Source organism: Myxocyprinus asiaticus, chromosome 50, assembly GCF_019703515.2.
Source record: "Myxocyprinus asiaticus isolate MX2 ecotype Aquarium Trade chromosome 50, UBuf_Myxa_2, whole genome shotgun sequence".
Taxonomy (NCBI): Eukaryota; Metazoa; Chordata; class Actinopteri; order Cypriniformes; family Catostomidae; genus Myxocyprinus; species Myxocyprinus asiaticus.
The window spans coordinates 2015140-2026895 of NC_059393.1; the positions used below are offsets into that span (position 1 = coordinate 2015140).

The 11756-nt window shown below is 38.6% G+C and overlaps 1 long non-coding RNA gene across 1 annotated transcript; it reads right to left on the reverse strand.

Moving 5' to 3' along the window:
- Nucleotides 1-762: 762 nt before the first annotated feature.
- Nucleotides 763-9214, reverse strand: LOC127438753 (uncharacterized). Its single transcript, XR_007896810.1, has 3 exons — nucleotides 8705-9214; nucleotides 1532-1568; nucleotides 763-1374 (listed from the first exon to the last, which is right to left on the reverse strand). It is a non-coding gene; the product is annotated as an uncharacterized LOC127438753 (long non-coding RNA).
- Between the last annotated feature and the right edge of the window lie 2542 nt (nucleotides 9215-11756).

The window sequence follows — 11756 nt, forward strand, 5'->3', positions numbered from 1 at the left end:
AAATCTCACAAAACCTGTCAAGAATATGTCTGGGTCACATTTCACCCCCCAAAAATTAGAAATAATGTTTTGCTCTAAGAAAATGACACATCCTGTTAGGAGAGAGATGTTGCATTGTGACGTTATACATTGTTCCAGAAGGGGTGATCACAGTGCATAGTGAAGTAAATAGTATACATATTTATACTATTTACTTCACTGATCAGCCACAACATTAAAACCACCTAATATACCCGCATCTCAGAATAGCATTCTATTCTTCTCACCGCAATTGTACAGAACAATTATCTGAGTTACAGTAGACTTTGTTAGTTCAAACCAGTCTGGCCATTCTATGCTGACCTCCTCATGAAGGCATTTCCATCCACAGAACTGCCCCTCACTGGATGTTTTTTGTTTTTGGCACCATTCAGAGTAAATTCTAGAGACTGTTGCACGTGAAAATCCCAAATTAATATATATACATATATATATATATATATATATATATATATATATATATATATATATATATATATATATATATATACACACACACACACATGTTGGGGCCAAACAGGAAATAATTATATACACTCTGAATATATTTGTATAAATCCTGATTATTTTGCTATACGCCTGAATACTTGTAACTCTGAATATACAGGTAAAAATACTAATATGTAGTTGAAAATATTAATATATACTGTAGATATAAATCCTGAATATATCTTTGTAATTCTGAATATATAGTTATACATTTTTATAAATAGTTGTAAATCTGAATATATAGTTATAAATACTGAGTATAAATAGTTGTAAATCTGAATAAATGGTTATAAATCCTGAATATATAGTTGTAATTCTGAATAGATAGTTATACATTCTGCATATATAGGTATAAATCTGAATGTATATACAGTACACTCTTAAAAAGAAAGGTTCTCTAGCATGTTTCATTCTGTGAAGATCTTTTGGCATCCATGGAACCTTCCCATTGCACAAAAGGTTCTTTGTAGTGGGAAAAGGTTCTTTAAAATGGTTCTTTTAAGAACCTTTCACTATGACATTTCACTATGATTAAAGGGATAGTTCACCCAAAAATGAAAAAAATCACTTTAAGCAGCTAAAAAAAAAAAAAAGAGCCAGCCAAAACTAGGCTGTTTCTCATACAGTACCACATTGAAATTCCTTTTGTGTCTTTAAGTTTCATATTTGTCCTTAGAGTTTGTCTCCTGTAACTCTGAGACACTGTCTCTTTAATCTCGAGTCCCTCTCCAGTTGGTTCCTCCCCTGAGTGTGGCCCCTCCTAAAGAGACAAAGTTGTGAAGGGCAGGCGTGACGTAAACATGTTATTCCTCGACCGACAGGGGAGGGCATTCGCTTCCTCCTGTTCTGAAGAAGAACAAACAGTTCCCTTCATGTAAAGGGGATCCTGTTTCAGTTTAGAAACACAATTATAACACACACAGGCTGTGAATACCATGTCTGTCCCTACAAATTTAAAGGGAAAGTTCACCCAAAAATAATATTTCTGTCATAATTTACTCACCCTCATGCCATTCCAAACCTGTATGGATCTCTTTCCTCTATGAAACACAAAAGGAGACTTTTAGCAGAATGTCCGAGCTGCTCTCTTCCTTACAATGAAAGTTGACAGTGACCAAGTACTTTTTCCTCCAAAAAGGACAAAAAAGCAAATAGAAGCATCATAAAACTGATATTTTAAGATCCCATGATATCAAAATAAGAGTTTTGTGGTTTTTATTCCATGTCTGTTAGCTTTGAGGTCATATATATGCTAGTATACTTCTAAACATTGACAAAATTCACTAGCAGATATACACGTTTTAAATAGACAGTCTTTCTCTTCCAGCAAAACAGATTCAAAATATTGATGATGACTCATTTTACACTACAAAGAGTTTTGTCCAATCATTTACTCTCTAGAACGTCAATGTTCCTTCAAATGCAATAGACTAGCAAGTAGTAAATCACCGCTGTCTCCTAACTTAAACCTATTGGCTATAAAAAATAAATAAATAAATATATAAATAAAAACATTGGCATGTCCTGCCCAAACTTCATGTAAAAAAAAAAAAAAAAGAAACATAGGAAACTGTGCTCTTTAGGTGAATTCAAAGAGTCGTTAAGTCAATTTTTGGGGTAGCTAACCTTTTAGCATGATATAGCCTAAGAGAAACATTTTGTGTCTCTGTCATGCAGCTCCATAGAAATTTTGTGATTGCCACTTTAAAGATAATTTTTAATCTTGCTTGTGTTATTACAAACTGAGCGCAAATTAACTTCTTTAATGATCCCCTTTAAGGTAGCCAGTTCAGAGGTGTCTGTTAGTGTCAAATATCTGCCATTATTTCAGCATGTAATGCTGGATTAGATGAAAGCTAATGATGCTTTACATCTCTATCATTCTGTCTGTGTGACACGCTAGTTTGTTTAGTGGCAGTGTTAACACTGATGGACAAACAGATCATAGCCTGCTAATACCCTGCATTAGCGCTCATAGGCTAACATAACCACAAGCTTATTACGGGCTGGTGGGAAGTTAACTAGTCACCTAGGCATTTACAGGCAGGCAGGCGAGGTAGCATGTGTGCTAATCAGGTTAGCGCAGACTGGCGATATAAATAATCTAATTACACTGTGGAAACACACCGAGGGATCATCATGCCGCTGTATCTCCATTGAGAGTGCAATCATTACCACGTCCCCATTATTTGTTTATGCTCACACTCTTTTTCAAAGGAGCAGATTGAACCCCAATCAAACAAAATGTGCGAGACATTAATATCCAAGCCTCAGCTTATGCTAATGGTTGGTGTTAATGAAAAGACTTTATGACTATTAGTAATGTACAGTGAAAGCGTGTTTGCTCTGTTGCCATGGTAAGTAAATAAATGAGTTGAGTAATTCAACTATGCACTGGCCTACTTTTGTACATGTCCATCAAAAATATCTTAATTTAATCGATCAAATATTAAACTCACTTTATTTATTTATTTATTTATTTTTAAGAATGGAAACCAGATTTTTTCTTTTCTTTTCTTACAATTGTGGGTCAATTTCAAAATAATTTCATTTCTTTCATTTCAGTGGATGTTGACATTTTTATTTTATTTTTTTCTGGTAACACTTTGCAATAGTGTTCCCTTTGTTAAGTGTTTATAAAGGAGATAATAAATGACTAATAAGTCATTTATAAATGTGTTGTAAATTATTAATCTGCAGTTATAACAGCATGAATAACAAGGGCAACATACAATGCTTGCCAAATATTGAGAATTTTAGCATGTAATAAAAGCTTAATAAATACACTTATTCATACTTATAGAATGCCAAAATTCATGATTTTTGTCACAATGCAACTATAATATTCAGCAAAAATGTATTATTGTAGGAAGATTAAAGGAGGGATTATGCCATATTGCTATGTCTGCTTTGTGTTTATATTCATTACTGTAATTTCTTGATTCAGTTGTGTTGTCATTTTCCTTGTCACGTTGATGTCAAAAGAATGGTTTTACCCAGTCCTAGTTACCTAATGTGCTCCGCAAATCACTTTTCAGATCTGAATGCTTATTCACAGAAAATATAATAAACCCTGATGACATTAAACCATACTGAACCTTATGCAAATAGGTCACTAATATTGAATATGTGTTATTAAGCATTTATAAAATATAAGGTAAAATGATTCACTATTTGGCAAGTATTGCACGAAAGTCACCATGTTATGCATGTTGTAGTAATCGAATATCAATGATTTATAATGCATTTGTAAAAAAATATTGGTCATTAATGAACCCCTGTATAAACCCTTAACAAAGAAACATAAATATAAAGGGAACCTTTTTGTGAAGTGTTACCATATACAGTGTTACCCACTAATTTTTAACATGAAAAACTGTTGTTAATAAATGTTTCATCATTTTTTAATTATTATTATTATTTATTTATTTTTACTTTCTCTAATCAAAATGTTTCCAATTTCAAATGCATGTTTTCTTTGGAATAATGTGTCAATTGGTAATCAATTGATCAACTATCACTTGAAATATCTTTCACTAACAAAATCGGTTTTGGTGGTAAAATAACATCACAAACATCAGTGGTATTAGAAATGCTGTTTTGTGGTATTAGTTGGTTTGTCTCACTCTAAAACAATCCATCCTAAAACAGGTCAGTCGGTGTCATCATGAGGAAAGGGAGATAAGGGGGAAAAAACAAAAAATGGGGCAGTTTGTGTAATGAGCGATAGCCAGACAAGCAGACCCAAATGCAGAGGAACAGTTCAAAGGATTTATTTACAATAAATGTGAGCAGTTACTGTGGATGTCGAGGATTCCAGCACCGGCTGCAGCAGGGGGGAGAGATGACAGAGAAGCATGCGCGCTGTGCCACGCCCGGGGAAATCCGTGAAAAGTGTTTTCGTAGAATGAGTGTGTGCGTTGTGGAAGTCAGGAATAGATTTGTAGAATTCTCAGTGGAAGCTTAGTGAGGTAGAGAACGACACCCAGCAGGGTAGGGCGATCTAGCTCCTGTAACAGGGGCAAAGACAAGGTATCCTCCGTGGAAGACCAGCTGACACGCAGCGAATGGAAGGCAACCTCACACCCGACATACAGGCAACCAACAGATACACGAGACAGGACCAACTAGGCAGAGAGAGTGAGGTTAGTTACTTCACACCAAACAACAATCTAGCAAAGATACTGGGAACACGAAGGGCTTAAGAAGGGAGTACATTAAAGGAGAACAGGTGTTGCTCGGCACACTAATCAGTGGCATGATCAGCGTTCCCCCGGGAACAATCAGTGTTCCCATGGAAACACCAATCTTGCATGCTAGCCGTGCCTGCGAGATATGAAGGAGAGAAAATAACTAAACGTACAAAACAAAACAGCAAACTCATATTTTAGTTGTGTTGCATTAATGTGATGAATATTCCACATACTGAAGGCTATGAGTTCTGGAGTTCTCATGCATCCCAAATAAACTTCTCATGGTAAATTTTTGTTTTCTTTAGAACACTATTTTTTTTTTCTTTGATTTGAGACAATTGTTCTTACAATTTGATTTAAATCATATATTATGTTGCAATTCCTTAGAGAGTTACTGGCCAACTGGCGAATAACTGTCCATGTGACATCTCTACAATAGAGCTATTAAAATAATTTCAACTCAAATAAATGTTTTATGTGCATTTATTTATGTATTTTTCAAGTAGTCTTGTTATAAGCTTGATAATGAACAGTCAGACAGTCATTTTCACAAAATAAACACCAGCAGAACTCCAATGAAATCCGGAGCTGGATTTAAAAATTTCAGCGATTTATTTCTTCTCACATATTTAGATTATTTCAATGCTAATCAATATTTTATAATCATGTATTCATTTATTTGATTAGTAGCCATGTCATAAGCAGGAAATAATGTACAGTCGGCTTCTCATCGGAGTCCTGAACAACTGACCAGTCATACTGTCTCTGCTTTGGTGGATTCCGGAGCAGAGGGGAATTTCCTGGATGTCACCACAGTTTCCAGATGGCGGATTCTGGTGGTCAAGTTGGATGAGCCCATCACGGCCCATACCATCAGTGGCACGCCCCTGGCCATCGTCACCCATTCCACCAAACCACTTACCTTCGTCTCCGGCAACCACTCTGAACAGCTGTCATTCCTCCGGGTCCAGTCTCCTTCAGCACAGGTGGTGTTAGGGCATCCATGGTTGGTAAAGCACAATCCTCACATTGACTGGTCAACCAATTCTGTTCCTCAGCTACTGCTAGAGAACCGGCTGTTCGTTAAGGTGGAGAAGTGTGCTTTTCATGCACAATTGGTTCCCTTCCTGGGGTTCATCATCTCGTCCAAGGGAGTAAGCATGGATCCAATTAAGGTCAGAGCAGTTTCCGATTGGCCAACCACAGATTCTTACAAATCCTTGCAAAGGTTTCTGGGGTTTTCCTCTGACAGATCTCACCTCTACCTGTCCTATGTTTTGCTGGTCCCCACGGGCTGAAGCCACGTTTTCTAGATTAAAAGAAAGGTTTACTACCACTTCCATTCTTAACACTCCTGACCCTTCACGTCAGTTCGTGATGGAGGTGGATACATCAGATGTCGGTGTCGCAGTGCTCTGTCGCACTGCTCTTCCTCAGACGGGAAGATGCATCCGTGCGCCTTTCTCTCACACCGCCTCACCCCAGCAGAACAGAATTACGACATCGGTAATAGAGTTTGTTGGCTGTCAGATTGGCCTCGGGTGAGTGGCACCACTGGTTAGGGGTACCTTTCGTGGTCTGGACTGACCATAACAATTTGGAGTATCTAAGTGTCTAAATTCCAGACAGGCTCGTTGGGCACTATTTTTATGTGCTTTGATTTCATCCTGTCATATCATCTGGGCTCTAAAAATGTTAAGTTTGATGCCTTGTCTCTGTGTTTTGAAATCGAGACCTTCACTGCCCCTCCGGACACCATTCTACATGCCTCTTGGGTGGTGGGTATGGTGTCCTGGAACGTAAAGGCTAATGTCTGCTCCACATTGCGCAACACCACCTCGCTCGCTGAGTGCCCAACGGGTCTGTTATTTGTTCCCTGATTGGTCCGGGCACACGTCCTCTGGTGGGGCCACTCGTCCAATGTCGCCTGCCATCCAGGGGCTGCTTGTACACAGTTGCTCATTAGACAACGATTCTGGTGACCTTCGCTAGTGCAGGATGTTCACCGGTTCATGTCCATTTGCCCTATTTATGCGTCTAGTAAGACTTCTTGTCAGCCTCCGGCCAGGCTCCTCCAACTGCTGTTAGTCCCTTCAAGACCCGGTCCCACATAGCCATGAATTTTGTCACCGGTCTTCCCCCGTCCCATGGCAACACAATCATCATGACCGTGGTGGACCGGTTCTCAAAGTGGCTCATTTCATTCCCCTCCCCAAATTAACTTCAGCGAGGGAGACAGCAGTTGAAGTCACTGATCACACCTTCCGCATTCATGGCCTCCCGGTCGATGCGGTTTCTGACAGGGGACCCCAATTCGTGTCACGGTTTTGGTTTTCCACGTATGCGTTTATTCAACAGTGCTGTCGCACCTGGCAGATAGCAAGAGAAGCCCTCCTCCGGACTGGTGCACGCATTAAGAAGTCGGCAGACCATCATTAGTCTAAGCCCCCATCTTACATCTGTGGGCAGAAGGTCTGATTGTCTTTAAAGGACATCCCACTCTGACTCCCCTCTCGTAAGCTGGGGCCCAAATTCATCTGACCTTTTCCAATCATGAAGGTCATTAACCCCATGGTGGTCTGTCTCAAATTGCCCCCTTCCTCAGTCGAGTCCACCCCGTGTTTCATGTCTCCAGAATGAAACCAGTCATTCAGTCTAATTTACATCCCTCCACACCCATCCCACCTCTGCCTCGCCTAGTGGAGGGCGATCCAGCTTATTCTGTCAAGCAGTTGCTCGACGTCAGACACAGGGGCAGAGGGGTTCAGTACCTGGTGGACTGGGAGGGTTATGGGCCTGAGGAGAGATGCTGGGTAGGGGTACTGCCACGGTCTTGGTGAGTCTGCCAGTTTGTTCCATTGTGTTTACGTTCTCTTCATGTGTTTCAGGTGCCGCTGGCTCACAGAATCAGCATTTCCATATGAACAATGATTGTTTCCATAGGAACGCTGATCATGCCAACTTTCAGCTGACAAGTGACACCTGACCATGGTTTGTTTTCTGCCTATATTTACCCCACTCTGTTTCGTGTTCATTGTTAGATTGTTATTGTGTGTTTAGTTACTCACCACTCTCTCTCTGCCCTAGTTGGTCTTGTTATGTGTTTTCTGTGTTGGTTGCCAGTCTTCGCCGTAGTGCCCAGATTGTGGTTACCTTCTTGTTGGTTGCATTGCTCGCCTTGATGCTTCACCTGAGTATTCCTCATCGGTTACCCCTCTACACTGGCTCTGCTCTTCACACTACCACGACACACACAAACTTACAAACACATTATCTTCCAGATGATTCCTCACGGATCTGCGCTCCACACTACCACAATGCACACAAACCTACGAACACACTCTCCATCTCCATGCTGCAGTCGTTGCTGGGTCTCCATCACGCTTTGCAAGCTCTGCTGTGTTTCAAATAATAAAGTATGTTACTTTGCTTCCGCGCTCCTCTGGTTTTGTCCTTGACACATGTGGTGTGACAAATACATTTTTGCATTAAATGCACTCAGTTAATTACATCACAGTATACAGTATGTTAGCTTCATTTACTCCTTATTTTCTCCTTAAACACTAATTAGAAATAAACAGGGTTTAGGAAAGTGCTGTGGTAGTTTTTGTCACTATGCGCTGCAAAATCTTCCTGATCCATGAGGTCATCACATGCAATTTCTAAAGTTTGATTATAAAGTAATTTGATCTAATATTTAATAACTTTTAAAATATTTCAAATTTATGTTTAGCTATCTTGTAGCTAAATCTTCAAAATTGGGCTTACATTGACTGATCCGATCACAGTGGAGATTCATTTGTTCATAGAACCCTTGAGATGTTATGAAATGCCAAATGCACCCTTTACTAAAGTAAAATATTTTTTGCCTGAATTTTACTCAAAACAAACTTCCATTAACATTTCTTTTCACACTGATTACAGTATGTTGCTCCATCAATATTCAATAAAAAACAAATACATTTTTTAATCTTTATACTCACATTTTCTTTAAGGGGTGCCTTTATCCTGATTGCATGTGGCAAAGAAAAATCCTGCTAACCGCAGTGTTTTGATGTGTGCCAATATGCCACTCATGGGTTAAATGAAAGCAGTGCAGGCCTGGCAGTCCCAAGCAGTCGTATCCTGGATGATTACCAATGCTTAAGGTGGACCACACCTTAGATAAACCTGTAATGCTCCCGTCTTTCACAAACATTCCCCCTGCAGCAAGCTCCAGCTTGTTTAGCTCATGTGTTTGTGTGCGCTTGTTGTTGATTGGGCCGTGCTGTGAGCCTGAGCAAACAAAATCTCAGTGTGTTGATCTTTCTGTGATAGCCGCTGTTGAGATTACATGATGAGACAAAGTGCTCCTCACCATCTTCTTTAGGAACTCAACCACGCAAAGACATATAATTTACACAGCTTAAGCTTCAGAAAGGAAGCGAAATGGCGATAAACATTAGCTGAAACTTGAATGATTGCAGCAGGGATAGCGCTCAGATGAGTGTGAGAATGGCTCTTCCTGTCAGCGTTTGTGTCTGTGAACAGGTGTGCTGGAGTTGTTAGAAAGGATAGCCAGTTAAGCCTTACATTGTGTGTTTTGAAAAGTCTCACCACTCCCCCTTACGTCCTGAAAGGTTCACATCTTGAGGCACAGAGCAAATCGCATGCTAATATTTTGACTGAGTGACAAATTCCAGACAAGAAGTTCTTAAAGGGATAGTTCAGTTCTGTCATTCATATACTCACCCTCATGAAAATCCATATGATTTGCTTTCTTCCATTGAACATAAAAGAAGAAACTTGGAAAAATATACACGCAGCTCTTTTCCATACAATGAAAGAAAATGGGAACTGAGGCCATCAAGCTGCAAAAATGACAAAACAAGCACAAGAAAAATATTATAATAGTAGTCCATATCACTCATGCGCAATATTCCAAGTCTTCTGAAGTCATACAACAGATTTTTGTGAGGTCATTATTCACTGATAATCTTTCCCTGCCCCAAAGTTTGCATCACATTCACTTTTATCAAATACTACTGTATATATTGTATATATATATTTTTACTTTTATGATACTTGTAATGTGGAACTTTTATGATTGTTTTATGGTGTTATTCTTTTTCTTTTTTCTTTTTTGTCTTTTTTGGAGCTTGACCGACATGGTCACTATGAATTGCTGTTGTATGGCAAGAGCTATATAAATGTTATTTAATAAATTTCTCCTTTTGTGTTCCATAGGAAACAGCATATGAGTTGTAGGTAAATTACTAAAAAAGTAATCCAGTACAAATTAATAATTACTTCTCTAAAATTGTTATCAAATTACTGACCTCACTGATTACTTCTTTAAAAGTAATCCCATTACTAATCACTTTTAAGTTACTTTTTTTTAAAATTTCACAGAAGAGTTTTTATTTGTCTGCTCAGCGAATTCAAAATAATGTCTATATTAACCCTGTGTTTATTGTCATGTGCAGTTTGCACCTCCCGTTACTTTTTTGCACCTTTAGAGTATATCTGAAAATTATTCATGTTTTACATGTATTCTACATAATGAATAGTATTGTAAAATATGTGTACCACAAGTAATGTACTTAAAAAGTAATTAACTGAAAGTTGGTAACTGTAATCTGATTACAAGAATTTAAAATTTTAATTAATTACTTTTCAATCAGATTACACCAGTAATCAGTTTGGAATGGCATGACGTTGACTAAATAATGACATAATTTTCATTGAAACACAATAGCAATCAACATAATAACATGATCAACATAATAAAGAGTTACTTTAATGACACACTTTAATGACACACATTTATGGTCATAAGTATCAATTCAAAGAAACATTTGGCGATTAACTCATTTATCAAATTTCAAGGCTGCGTACAGTACGAAGACATTTCTCTCAAACGAATTCCGCCCGGCAGGAGACAGATGTTTATTGAAGGATATTCCACATCCTCTCCTTATGAATGCTCTCCATTCTCAAAAACCACTTCTGTCACGAAGCTAGACAATACTGGATAGAAATTGAAAATTATAAGTGATGAAATGCGATTTGTCCAAGTGCCACACTGGCCTCAGCCCTAGCCTGCAGCGTACTACAGTACAGCCAGACAGGAAAGCCGACAATCAACTGTAGTAAACACACAATACACGTAGTGAGAGACACAGCTTAAACCCTGGCGTTGCTTTACCTCTGTGTAGACTACCTGTTTGTTTGGCGGGTTTGCCAAAAGAACATGAAAAGGAAGCACGCTTTGTGAATCGACCCGAGTGAACAATTGCCACTCGATTCTGGTTTAATATGTTTTTGTTGCGCTAATCGTCGCCCTAATCCAAACAGAGCATCCAGACATGGCCCACCCAGGCGAGAAGGGTGAAAGTTCTAAAGGAAGCAGATGCAGCTGTATGCTCTCGCTAAATGACAGAGAAAACACAATAGACGTGTGTGTACACTTTTACTATGGGAATCCATGCAGCTCAAAGCCCCGGGCTCCTTTGACAAATACTTTGCTTGTTTGTGAACATGCGTGAATGAATGACATAGACACACAGGGGTGGAGACCGTATGCGAGTTCTTGCTATTATCTGCTGCTTTTCTATTTGATGTTTCACTTCCTTTGGCCTTCTAGGCCTCTGTTGTTGGCCTAGAGTGTGAGTCACAATTTTGTAGTGTTACATGGGGTAAGACTTTTGCTAAAATACCCCACTTTTGGGGTAAGATGACCCTGTATCTTGGGCAAGAAGCTCCCTGGGATTAACTTGTCCCAACTGTTGTCTGACTTTTATAGAACGCATAAAATATAGTTGATATCATGCATTGCAGATGTGTTTTGGGTACAATTAATATAAAATTTTCGACATAAAATTTACCATATTATCAAAAAAAAATTAAACTATAATGCCTGAAAAATCTGAACATATTCCTTGAATAGATTTTTAAAACAAAGAAGGAATGTCACAATAGCAATAATGAATATAAATTCAGTCAAGTTATAATGAATAATGAATAAAAGATGAATTTGAAGAGTAGTTTTATCAC